General features: G+C 42.5%; 1 long non-coding RNA gene and 1 pseudogene across 2 annotated transcripts; both read left to right on the top strand.

The window, feature by feature from the left end:
• LOC132842591 (uncharacterized) overlaps positions 1–13,535 on the top strand; it is a 522,997-nt pseudogene that overhangs the window by 235,987 nt on the left and 273,475 nt on the right.
• Positions 5,900–13,460, top strand: LOC132842562 (uncharacterized). 2 transcript variants are annotated; one of them, XR_009648044.1, is made up of 4 exons: positions 5,900–6,050; positions 6,249–6,362; positions 9,155–9,768; positions 13,001–13,460. It is a non-coding gene; the product is annotated as an uncharacterized LOC132842562 (long non-coding RNA). The 2 variants fall into 2 exon arrangements; XR_009648045.1 differs by having other exon boundaries at positions 12,945–13,460.

Here is a 13,535-nt window from a genome sequence, read left to right as displayed (position 1 = left end):
GTCCAGTATTTTTCCTTTTGGCTTTTTGATTTTCTGTGATGAAATGTGAGGAAATTCTGAGCGCTCTCTCTCTCTCTCTCTCTCTCTCTCTCTCTCTCTCTCTCCCACACACACACACACACACACACTCTTTGAAACTATCATTTATTCATTATATATGTGACATGATTGTAGCCACTAAACCACAAAGCTCACATTGCTAATTAAAACCAGGAAATTCTGAGCTGTGTGTGTGTGTGTGTCTGTCTGTCTGTCTGTCTCTCTGTCTGTCTCTCTCTCTCTCTCTCTCTCTCTCTCTCTCTCTCTCTCTCTCTCTCTCTGGGGTGAGATGACATTGTGTTGTTTTTCTAGAGTCTGTTTATATTTTACTGCCAAATCTAAAAGTCTCTCCAACTGTCTACAGTATTGTTCAGGATGGTAAATTTTTAGAGACTCCACAAAAGCCTGCAGTTCACACTGACCATGTTCATGTTTGGCTTTGCAGATTCCTCTCCTCTGATTGGCTCTGGCAATGCTGTAGGCCTCAATGTCTACAGATCTAAAGCAGGAGAAGTTTTGTTAAAACCTTTTGTAGCACAGATCTTCAGTTGCAGTGATTAAAATCCCCAGCAACATGCTATTACATGCTATTACAACAATGTATATGAACTCACGTTCACACATACTGTAAGAGCCTGCACTTAATTATTAGGTATTTAAGATCAGCAGAGCAGTGAGAAACAACAGTGATAGAGACATTGCACCATGTTTTGTTTACATAAATGTATAAGCCCTCACCGCTGTTTTTACCTGTGCTGTTGCTTCTCTATCAGCCCTGAAGATGCTAAAGTGTGTTTCAGTTTCCAAGAAGATCATAATATTACAGTCAGTTATCAGTATCTGAGTGAGTGTATTAATTCTGTGGTTGTCCAGTTTGTTCACCATGGAGCACACATTGGCAAGTAAAACACTTGGTAGTGCTGGTCTGTGTAGCCCGTGGCCCTCAGAGTTTCCCCCATCTTTGTTTACCGTCTCTGCACTGGCGTCAGAGTCTTCAGTGAGAAACATAGGGCTCACTGTGTTGTGGCTTCCTAAGAAGCTCCGGTTGTAGGTGCTCAAAGTCATAAATTTAGTTCAAAACAGAGTTTGTGTGTGCATCTCTACTCTTCCCTGAACTCTAATGCAATCTCCACACAAATCAGTATTATTATTGGTTTAGAACATGAGCCATTACAAATATGTGTGCATTGCCCTCCAGCAGGTGTTGTGACAGAAAGTTTAAGCAATAGATGCCTCTTTGTGGGTAAGCTTGATGGCATAAGGTGCCAGATTTGTGGCTTGGCAGAGCTCTTATGTTTCTTCCACTATAGCAATATTTACTTCCTGTTTCAGAGTAAAATGATTCAGATTCCTACATTGGAATAAGTTTTTTTTAGAAATCACAGAGAAATGGTTCAGAAATAAAAAAAACTGAAATGAAACAAGTCCAGTATTTTTCCTTTTGGCTTTTTGATTTTCTGTGATGAAATGTGAGGAAATTCTGAGCGCTCTCTCTCTCGGGTGGAGACGACATTGTGTGGTTCTTCTAGAGTTTGTTCATATTTTACTGCCACATACACACAGGATCCAGACAGCAGAAATGATCCTTTCAGAATCTCAGAGCTCACTTTCCTTCACTGCTAATACTAAAATAACAAGTACATTAAATAGTAAATAATGTATAAGAAATTCCTCCACACACACACACACACACACACACACACACACACACACACACACACACACACACACACACACACACATTCTTTGAAACTATTATTTATTCATTATATATGTGACATGATTGTAGCCACTAAACCACAAAGCTCACATTGCTAATTAAAACCAGGAAATTCTGAGCTTTGTCTGTGTGTCTGTCTCTCTGTCTCTCTGTCTGTCTGTCTGTCTGTCTGTCTGTTTGTCTCTCTCTCTCCCCTCTCCCTCTCTCTGGGGTGAGATGACATTGTGTTGTTTTTCTAGAGTCTGTTTATATTTTACTGCCAAATCTAAAAGTCTCTCCAACTGTGTATTGTTCAGGATGGTAAATTTTTAGAGACTCCACAAAAGCCTGCAGTTCACACTGGCCATGTTCATGTTTGGCTTTGCAGATTCCTCTCCTCAGATTGGCTCTGGCAATGCTGTAGGCCTCCATGTCTACAGACCTAAAGCAGGAGAAGTTTTGTTAAAACCTTTTGTAGCACAGATCTTCAGTTGCAGTGATTAAAAATTAAAAATAGCACAAAATTAATGTATCTAATCCCTGCGATCTTCAGGGTTAGGGCACATGTTTTTGTCAACATCACATCTGATATCATCCAAGGCGATGCACCTGGGATAAACCCGCTTGGTATGTCAGATCCACCCTTGGAAATCTTGAACTGTGATGTCCCTGCTGCCAGCATCCATGGCTTCAAGGAGGGACATCTGGTCATGTGGCTGATGGTCATAAACCTTCCACATCCATGCAGAAAAGAACTCCTCTATGGGGTTGAGGAAAGGTGAACAGGGTGGAAGAAAGAGACTTACCAGTCTTGGGTGGACTTCAAACCATGCTGTTATTGCTTGTGAATGATGGAAAGCAACATTGTCCCAGGTAATTACAAAGGTCCTCTTGTTTTCACCCTCCTGATCCTGCTCTGGTACCAGGCGCTGGTGGAGATCATTGAGAAAGGCAAGGAGGCGCTTGGTATTATAGGGTCCAACCTGACATCTGTGAAGGAGTAATCCTGCATTTGCCATTGCTGCACACATGGTAATGTTTGCCCCTCTCTGTCCTGGCACATCAACTGTGGCCCTTTTTCCAATTATATTTCGTCCACGTCGACGCCTTTTGGATAGATTGAATCCTGCCTCATCTATGTAAATGAATTCATGAGGGGCCTGGTTGGCCTTCAATTCCATAACTCTCTGAAACAAAGTTTATGTACATCATGTCATTACTGTATACCATACTGTACTGTAACCTATTACTGTGTAGGTTACCTACTTGCAAAGTGCAAAGCTTATAGAACTGGACATTGAATTAAATATACACTATACCTGGACATATTGTCGTCGTAGCTCCTTGACTCTCTCACTGTTCCTCTCAGTGTAATGGTTGTGAGGCTGATGCTTTCTATATTGCCAAATATCTCATGGTCCTCAACAAATTCTAGTTTTAATTTCATGCAGTTTTATTGCATTATTTCCAACAACCATTTCTACAATGGCAAGCTCTTGATCATTATTGAGGAGCTTTCCTCTTCCCCCAGAGGGTGGAAGACGTTGCATTCTTTAGAGGGGAAAAAAATCAACATATGCATTACTGTATGACCTTATTGACATGTCAAGTGAGAATAGAAACAATCCATGTAAAATGCAATACTTACCTGTTGGTTTGTTGAAAGATGCCTCAAATTGGGTTACATGGTCAATGATAGTGGCATGAATTTCATCACTGACTACTGTTCTTGCAGCCCTTGGAATGCCACCACCACACATTCTTACACCCCCACCTTGCCCTCTCCTTGGGCCTGCTCCTCTTCCTGCACCTGCACCTCCTACTGCACCTCTCACTGCACCTCTCACTGCACCTGCACCTCCTACTGCACCTCTCACTGCACATCTCACTGCAACTGCACCTCCTACTGCACCTCTTACTGCACCTCTCACTGCACATCTCACTGCACCTCTCCCTGGCCCTGTATCTCTCACTGGAGCTGGTCTTCTTCCTGGGCCCCTTGCTCTTCCTCTTCCACGTCCAGACATTACAGTGTTTGTCTTTTTCTGTTTCTGTTTCCAAAAACATCACTCCTCAAAGTCCTCATTTTATAGTAATAGAAAAAAATAACCCCTGCCACTGAGTCTAAGCCAGACTGGAATCAGCTGTGGTTGGCCCAATTCATTCATTCATTCATTCATTCATTTTCTACCGCTTATCCGAACTACCTCGGGTCACGGGGAGCCTGTGCCTATCTCAGGCGTCATTGGGCATCAAGGCAGGATACACCCTGGATGGAGTGCCAACCCATCGCAGGGCACACACACACACTCTCATTCACTCACGCAATCACACACTAGGGACAATTTTCCAGAGATGCCAATCAACCTACCATGCATGTCTTTGGACCGGGGTACCCGGAGGAAACCCCCGAGGCACGGGGAGAACATGCAAACTCCACACACACAAGGTGGAGGCGGGAATCGAACCCCGACCCTGTAGGTGTGAGGCGAACGTGCTAACCACTAAGCCACCGTGCCCCGTGGTTGGCCCAATTCAACCAACATAAATCAGCTGTGTGTCAATTATTCAATTGTTTGTTTTTTATCAGCTGAGATATATTGTTTTTGAACTGATATCATTGCAGAAGCAGAGGTTTCTATACTGAATACTTTTATTCGTGAATACTACAAAAACAATCTATAATTTTGTTGGGAGGTATAGCTTGTCTGTTAAGAAAATGTAAGCATTGTGGAAATGTGTTCACTGATTGCATATTGTGTGAAAACGACATTAAATGTGTGAATGGTATGGCCACAAAAGACTGATGCTGTGCTAATTGTGTTTAGAGTTTTGAAAATGTGACAACTGTTTGGACAAACGCTTGTTAGCGACTGAAAAAAACTGTAATTATTAGGTATTTAAGATCCGCAGAGCAGTGAGAAACAACAGTGATAGAGACATTGCACCATGTTTTGTTTACATAAATGTATAAGCCCTCACCGCTGTTTTTACCTGTGCTGTTGCTTCTCTATCAGCCCTGAAGATGCTAAAGTGTGTTCAGTTTCCAAGAAGATTATAATATTACAGTCAGTTATCAGTATCTGATTGAGTGTATTAATTCTGTGGTTGTCCAGTTTGTTCACCATGGAGCACACATTGGCAAGTAAAACACTTGGTAGTGCTGGTCTGTGTAGCCCGTGGCCCTCAGAGTTTCTCCCATCTTTGTTTATCGTCTCTGCACTGGCGTCAGAGTCTTCAGTGAGAAACATAGGGCTCACTGTGTTGTGGCTTCCTAAGAAGTTCCGGTTGTAGGTGGTCAAAGTCATAAATTTAGTTCAAAACAGAGTTTGTGTGTGCATCTCTACTCTTCCCTGAACTCTGATGCAATCTCCACACAAATCAGTATTATTATTGGGTTTAGAACATGAGCCATTACAAATATGTGTGCATTGCCCTCCAGCAGGTGTTGTGACAGAAAGTTTAAGCAATAGATGCCTCTTTGTGGCTACAGTGGAAGTCAAGAAATGGCTAATGGATTGAACCGTAAGCTTGATGGCATAAGGTGCCAGATCTGTGGCTTGGCAGAGCTCCACGACCATCCCGGGATTTAGCCACTTGCCAAAGTTAATCTCCCACAGGATATCAGCCTGGTAAGCTTGTGACACTGCTGCGGTATACAGGGAAGCGCCAGCCTGACTAACTGCCATGTAGGCTTTACCCACAAGGTAGAGATAAGCTTACATGTCTTGATTTGAGATTATGGTTTTTGGAAACAAACAGTCTATGGGAAATCTGTTTGTGAGTGAGGATTTTGCTCCCACCGTAAATGGTTACATAACGGAATGGAACATACAGTAACGTCCTGATCACTGTGTATAAGGCCTTACATCGACAGGCTCCTGACTACATAAAGCTATGTTGAGCCCATACAAAACTTCTCGCTCTTTGAGCTCCCACTTTGGGTAGTTTTAAAGGACAATTTGTCAGTGACGCGGGGATAAAAACGGACCCAAGTGCTGGACAGCGTAAATTAAACAAGGATTTATTAACAAAAAAACACCGAACAGGAACACGGACTCAGGACAGGACGACAACAGCAAAAGACAACAGAGGATTCCGCGCTGCTCAAGGCAAAGTGGCTCAACTACAGTAAATAATACAAATAATTAATCAGACATGAGGGACAGGTGTGCGGAGGCGGGGAGGAAAAGACAAGAGCGGGGCAGACACGTGAACACAGAACATAAAAAAAGGCACATGGCCAAAGTCCGGGCAGAGTCCTGACACAATCAAGACTTTCCTTTTTTCTAAGGCTTTTGCTGTATGATTGGTATGTTTTCCCGAGATACTGTGTATGGTATTTTTGGACCTTTATTTTATTGTTAGTTTGATGTGTTTTATGATTATTCTTTTTATGACTTATATAATGATTTTTAAGATGTAAAGCACGTTGGTCCATTGTTATGGTGTTGAAAGTGCTATATAAATAAATTTTGATTGATTAATTGATACATGTCTTTGATAATAGGGTGGGTTTCCTATTGCCACAGAGGAAAAGAGGTAACTGGCAAGCATCTCTTCCACCCTAGGCCATGTCCCATACCTGCGCACATGCAACCCCACTATCACCAAATAACTAGAGGTAGGTGGTAAGGCATTTGAGTAAAAGTTCAACCAGGTCCTTAACACCGGATAACAGGTAGCATGTGGCTGGTCTTCAGGAAGCAGGTATCAAGCTTAAAGTGTGGAATTTTGCAGGAAATGTAATATTTAGCGTTATTCCCAAAAAAGTTACAATTTACACTTTGTAAAACTTTACTGGAAATGTTGTTGGTAATTTTTTAAAATGCAGTTTAATTGTTTTGTTTTGTTTGTTTGTTTGTTTTACTAATAATAATAAAGGCAACTTTCTGCCTTAAAAATGGTATAAAACTCATACAATTGTTTCAATTTATAATTGCCAGAACTGTTAACAAAAAATAAGAAAAAAAATATTTCAGGTTGTTAAATGGGAGAAAAGCTTTAACCATGCTTTTGTGTAACCAATAAAATTCAGCTTCAGGACCACATGTACAATTAATCCTGTCCTGATGTGGCTGAGTGTGAAACTTTCTTTTTTCAAAGTCCTTCACACAACACTGTATTAATGCACGCTTTAATAAGAAACTCAGTACAACAGGCTTAGGTCAGAATCGGCAAACACAACAACATAGGAGACAAAAATCAGAATCAATAACACAGGAAGGTCAGGGCAGGCGGCAAACAAACGTAAATCAGAGCAAACATAATGAAGTCAGAAACCAGGAAAACACAGGACATAAACGCTCAGACTGATAGCATAGGCAAATCAAGACTTCGCACTGGAGTAAAGTTCAAGTTCAAGTTTTATAGGAAATGGGTAATTGGCCGCAGGTGCTGGTGTAATCAGGCCCGGAGCGGGAATTATGGGAGATGCAGTCCGGAAAACACCTAGTACTCAGGCGAAGGTTCCCTCTGGTGGCGGTCAATATGACAATTAAGCAGTCCATGGTGTATAAATCATCTGTTTTTGCATATGTAAAAACTTTCTAGCATTCATAACTGTATAAAAGGATGTGTGTGAAGGTGTGTATGATCTCTGTCGGCTCTGCTCCATATCACCCACCCATCCATGAAAGTTTCCAACTTAAAAGGAGCTCAGTTTATTAGTTGCACATGACTGACTGTGGTGAGCCAGAGGAGAAATAGCAGCATAAAATTCGGTTGTAATATTTCACACTTCGATTAGAGCTCTATCTTTAAGAATCCTTGCGACAATGTAATCATGTTGCATGCTGATTTTATTAGTCCTGTATTTTTTTTTATATTCTCTATATTCAAAGAACATTCAGAAGAACGTTCAAGCTTAGGTCAGAGTTTTTCCCCTACAACACTTTTACTTTCTGTTTCAGAGTAAGATGATTCAGATTTCTTATGAGATGTGAAATCCATATGTGTTGTTTATTGAACACAGATTGAACAAATCCAGAACAGTCGAGAAAACAGACAAAAGTCCCAAAACACAGCAAAGACAATATGTGGGGAAAACATCCAAAAAAAGTTAGGCAACGATATACGTGAGTAAAAGTAACAAAACCAAATCAGTACACAGGCAAACAATGAAAGCAATGAAAGGCTTGGTATGCAAATAAATGCAATACTTCATGATCATGGCTTAAGAGCAACCCAGAAGTGTCCCTTGACCAGGACATCAATCAATATTCAGGCAGCAGCTCCATCTGGTGGGCCAGAGGGGGAAATGTCAGGAGACCCATGCCAGTCACTTTTTGATACACTATTAAGCTAAAAGCTCATCTGCTGGTGAGTTTTGCCTCTAGCCCTTTTCTTGAGCCGATCTATGGCGGCTCCGTTGCATGATGCCCACCGGATCAGGCTTACATGCGGCTTCGACCGATTTTCCCCTTGTCCCCGTCCCCTTTCTCCTGGGATGGATCTCGCCGGATTGGCCGCTTCTTTTGGCAAAGTGGTGTAAACTCGGGTTTTCTGCATCCATTACGTATCCCTCCACCAAAAATGGCTTTGTTAAATGCTCGATCCGTGGGGAAATAAGATTTTCTCTCTCTCAGCATGTAGCAGCAGCAGCGTGTAGCAGCAGCAGCTTTGGAGCTCTCGTGTCTTCCAAGCTGCGAGCTTGTAGCTGTCCCTGAACTCTTTTTAGTCTTGTGTTATGCCATACGGAACCGGGGGCCACTGAACCTGCATTAACGACGACAGTGGGGGCTCGCCGACAGCCTTAGGCACCGGGTAGGCACGTATGGTTGCGCTGCGGTTAGATTGTTGGTTTTGTGTTATACCATACTGAACCGGGGCCACTGAACCTGCATTAACGACGACAGTGGGGGCTAGCCGACAGCCTTAGCCACCGGGTAGGCACGTATGGTTGTGTTGTGTTGCAGTTAGATTGTAGCGCATACGGTAATATAACGTGGTGTTTGAATTGTTTGTTCCGACTTATCTGAGTCATACTTTAACTCCTTACCCTTTTGTTACCTTTGTTACCTTTATTTATTTATATATTGTTTCCCAGTGCCGCTGCTAGCTGGTTAGCATTGCTAGCCTGCTAGCCTATTTATTTGTTTTCCCAGCATCCGCCCCTAGCTGGCTAGCATAATTAGCCTGTTAGCCCGAGTATCGCTAGTACTTGCGATATAACATCATGTCGGTTACGTCCCTGCCTTTGAGTGCAGGGGAGGACGCGTTCGAGCTGCACTCGGTGGAACTGGAACTAGAGGCTGTGGAGAAGCAGATCCGCGACCTACAGGTGAAGCAGGCCGAGCTGCGGGAGCGGAAAGCCGCGCTGGAAGCTCCCCGGTCGGCCGCTCACCCGTCTCAGGTAAACTCCAGGCATGTAATTTCTACTCCCTCCACCTCTACTCCGTGTGTTCCTCTGCCCAGGCCCAACGCACCCAGGAAGTGGCCTGGCCAGGGACAGTTCACTCCGGCACCAGGGCAGCAGCGGAGGTGCAGGGTGCAGCAGCGGAGGACACGTGCCGGTCAGAGGACCTCTCCACCCCCACCACCGCCGGTCTTCGAGGTCCCCACCCGGAACCGCTTTGCCCCCCTTCGCGAGACGGCCCATGACACTGTGATCATAGGAGACTCCATCGTCCGCCACGTCCGTGCTACTGTGGCTAAAGGTAAGGCTCGCACTCACTGCTTACCTGGTGCCCGTGTTCTTGATGTTGCTGCACAGGTACCTAAGGTCGTGAGCAGAAACACCGGAGCCGTGGTTCTTCACGCCGGCTCAAACGACACCAGCCTGAGGCAGTCGGAGATTCTGAAGAAAGACTTCAAAACCCTGGTGGAGATGGTTCACACCACAGCGCCCACGGCGAGGATCATCATGTCTGGACCACTTCCGACAGGCTCAGAATCTACTCTTTGTCGATAATTGGAATGTCTTCTGGGAGCGTCCTAGACTGTTCCGCGTCGACGGCCTGCACCCCAGCAGAGTTGGAGCAGAGATCCTCTCGGTCCACATCTCCAGGGCCCTGCACACCTTCTGACTGGTAAGCTACGCTTTAAATTCAAACTCAAATTTCAACAGCCTCCGTCACCCCACCACATTGACACAAATGCACACATAGCTCACCCCATAGAAACTGTGTCTGTTCCCCGAGCAGTGAGTCTGAAAAGTAATTATGTGAGACGTTCTCGAAATAATCGTATTGTAATTAGATCAGAAAAATGCCAAAGAAACAAACAAAATCAGTTCCTAAAGTTTGGGCTTCTGAACATTAGATCACTTGCACCAAAAGCACTTATTGTAAATGAAATAATCTCAGAAAATAGCCTTACTGCAATTTGCCTTACAGAAACTTGGATTAAACCAAATGATTACATCGCTCTAAATGAGTCTACACCATCAGGATATATCTATAAGCACGAGCCTCGTCAGACTGGTCGTGGAGGTGGTGTCGCCACTATTTTAAGTGATCACCTTACTGTTACACAGAGAACACAGTATAGATTTAATTCTTTTGAAGTGCTCGTCCTCAATGTTACAATATCGCACATGCACACAAAAAAATCCCAGATGTCTCTTGCGCTAGCGAACGTGTATAGACCAGGAGGGCCCTACACCGATTTTCTTAGAGAATTCACAGATTTTCTGTCAGACCTATTGGTTAGCTTTGATAAAGCATTAATTGTAGGAGATTTTAACATTCATGTTGACGACACAAATGATGTGTTAGGACTCACATTCATGGACTTACTAAACTCACTTGGGCTTAAACAAAACGTCACTAGAGCAACTCACCATCGTAATCATACACTAGATTTAATAATATCACACAGAATAGATGTCACTGATATAGATATCATACCTCAAAGTGATGACATCACAGACCATTACCTCATACTGTACACACTACCTGTAGAACAGACTAACTGTGTCTCACCACGTTATCGACTCGGTAGAACTATCATTTCAACCACTAAAGACAGATTCACAAATAACCTACCTGATCTGTCTGGACTTCTTACTGCACCCTTAAACACAGACGATCTAGATGAAATTACTAACAGCATAGGCGCTATATTCACTAGCACATTAGACACTGTTGCCCCAATCAGATTAAAGAAGGTTAGAGATAAAACGCTTGCACCTTAGTATAATAGTCATACTCACACCCTCAAGAGAGAAACCCGTAACCTCGAGCGAAAGTGGAGAAAAACTAAATTAGAGGTTTTTAGAATTGCGTATAAGGAAAGTATGTCCAACTATAGACAGGCTCTAAAAGCTGCCAGGGTCGAGCACCTGAGCAAACTCATAGAAAATAACCAGAGCAATCCCAGGTTTTTATTTAGCACAGTGGCCAGATTAACAAAACACCAGAAATCTGAAGACACTATTCCATCACAGTTCAGCAGTGAGGATTTTTTGAGATTCTTCACTGATAAAATCGAAAGTATCAGGAATGAAATAGGTGACACTCAACATATGAGAGCTTCCAGTGACCCAGTCTCACCTAAGGCTTTAGACACAAAATTACATTGCTTTACAAGCACAGGACAGGAAGACTTAGTTAAGCTTATTACCACAGCTAAATCAACAACTTGTTCACTAGACCCCATTCCAACTAAACTACTGAAAGTGTTAAATAAAGCTGGTGAGCCTTTTCTTAATATTATTAACTCCTCGTTATCTTTAGGTTACGTCCCTAAGTCTTTCAAGTTTGCAGTTATTAGGCCACTCATCAAAAAACCCAATTTAGATCCAAATGAACTATCAAATTACAGACCTATTTCACACCTCCCATTTATGTCTAAAATACTAGAAAAGGTTGTGTCTGTTCAAATGAGCTCCTTCTTACAGGAGAACAATATCCTCGAAGAGTTTCAGTCAGGTTTCAGGCCCCACCATAGCACAGAAACTGCACTTGTGAAAGTCACAAATGACCTGTTCTTAGCTTCGGACCAAGACTGTATGTCACTATTAGTTTTGCTTGTCCTTAGTGCTGCATTCGACACTATAGATCACAACATTCTCCTAGATCGTCTACAAAATTACACAGGTATTCATGGACAAGCTTTAAGTTGGTTTAGATCCTACCTGTCTGATCGGCACCATTTTGTAGAATTAGATGGTGAACCCTCCAGTTTACTACCAGTTAATTATGGGGTCCCTCAAGGATCAGTTCTAGGACCTCTGCTTTTCTCAATATACATGCTTCCATTAGGGAACATTATTAGAAGACATGGGATTAGTTTCCATTGCTATGCTGATGACACACAGTTATATATCTCATCAAAACCAGATGAAATAGCTAAACTGTCCAAATTAACTCAGTGCCTTAGAGAGATAAAAGACTGGATGAGCTGTAACTTTTTGTTATTAAACTCTGATAAGACAGAAATACTAATTATAGGTCCAAAAACCAATACACAGAAACTCTCACAATTTAACTTCCAATTAGAGGGATGTACTGTTGCTAGTAGCTCGACAGTGAAAGACCTGGGTGTTATGTTAGACAGTAACTTGTCCTTTGAAAAGCATATCGCCCAAACCACAAAAACAGCCTTCTTTCACCTTAGAAATATTGCCAAGCTGAGAAACATCCTGTCTCTACCTGATGCTGAGAAACTAGTTCACACTTTCATGACCTCTAGACTGGACTATTGTAATGCATTACTAGGTGGTTGTCCTGCATCTTCAATAAATAGGCTACAGTTAGTCCAAAATGCAGCTGCCAGAGTTCTCACTAGGACAAGAAAGTATGACCATATAACCCCAATTTTATCATCTCTAAACTGGCTACCTGTTAAGTTTAGAATTGACTACAAACTGCTGCTACTTACGTACAAGGCTCTTAATGGTTTAGCTCCCATGTATCTAACTAGTCTTCTAACACGTTACAATCCTTCACGCGCTCTCAGATCACAAAATTCAGGACTTCTGGTAGTTCCCAGAATATCTAAGTCCACTAAAGGTGGTAGAGCATTTTCATATTTAGCTCCCAAACTCTGGAATAGTCTTCCCGATAGTGTTCGGGGCTCAGACACACTTTCCCAGTTTAAATGTAGATTAAAAACTCATCTCTTTAGTCAGGCGTACACATAATACATCCCGTTATATTATATTGTGCACTATTACACTAGACCTGCACATTTTTATGAACAGCAGATATGTTAATCCCTCTGCACTGCTCTTCTCTTTTTCAACCCATGCCGAGACACCCAGACATTGTACCAGCTCCGATCGTCTTCCGTGCGATTAAGTTTTTGGTTTCCGCTTAGATGAGGCCGACTCTGCGAGAATCCTGAAGAAAACATATACAGATCTACCAGCTCCAGTTGGACTCCGTGATACTAAGAGGAGATCTGAACTCCATGTGATCCTTACACCAATACAACATTTGTCTGATTGTATATTTGGAATCACACCACCTAGTGTCACCCATATGAGGATGGGTTCTCCTTTGAGTCTGGTTCCTCTCAAGGTTTCTTCCTTTACTACTCTAAGGGAGTTTTTCCTTGCCACTGCTGCCTGAGTCACCTCAGACTTGCTCACTGGGGATAAGCACATACACACACTGAACTATATACATTTTGAATTTTGAACTTTTATTATATTATTTCTCTATATTACTCCTTATGCTTATCTTCTGTTCTATGTTTACGTTCTGTAAAGCTGCTTTGAGACAATGTCCATTGTAAAAAGCGCTATACAAATAAACTTGAATTGAATTGAATTGAATTTTCCTTTTGAATGACTTCGTTTCTTCTCACAATTTGGATTTTATTACTCAATCCTGGCCTAAGGCTGATGATT

Source organism: Tachysurus vachellii, chromosome 3, assembly GCF_030014155.1.
Source record: "Tachysurus vachellii isolate PV-2020 chromosome 3, HZAU_Pvac_v1, whole genome shotgun sequence".
NCBI classification, from domain to species: domain Eukaryota; kingdom Metazoa; phylum Chordata; class Actinopteri; order Siluriformes; family Bagridae; genus Tachysurus; species Tachysurus vachellii.
This window is presented reverse-complemented; position numbering and strand designations above follow the sequence as displayed.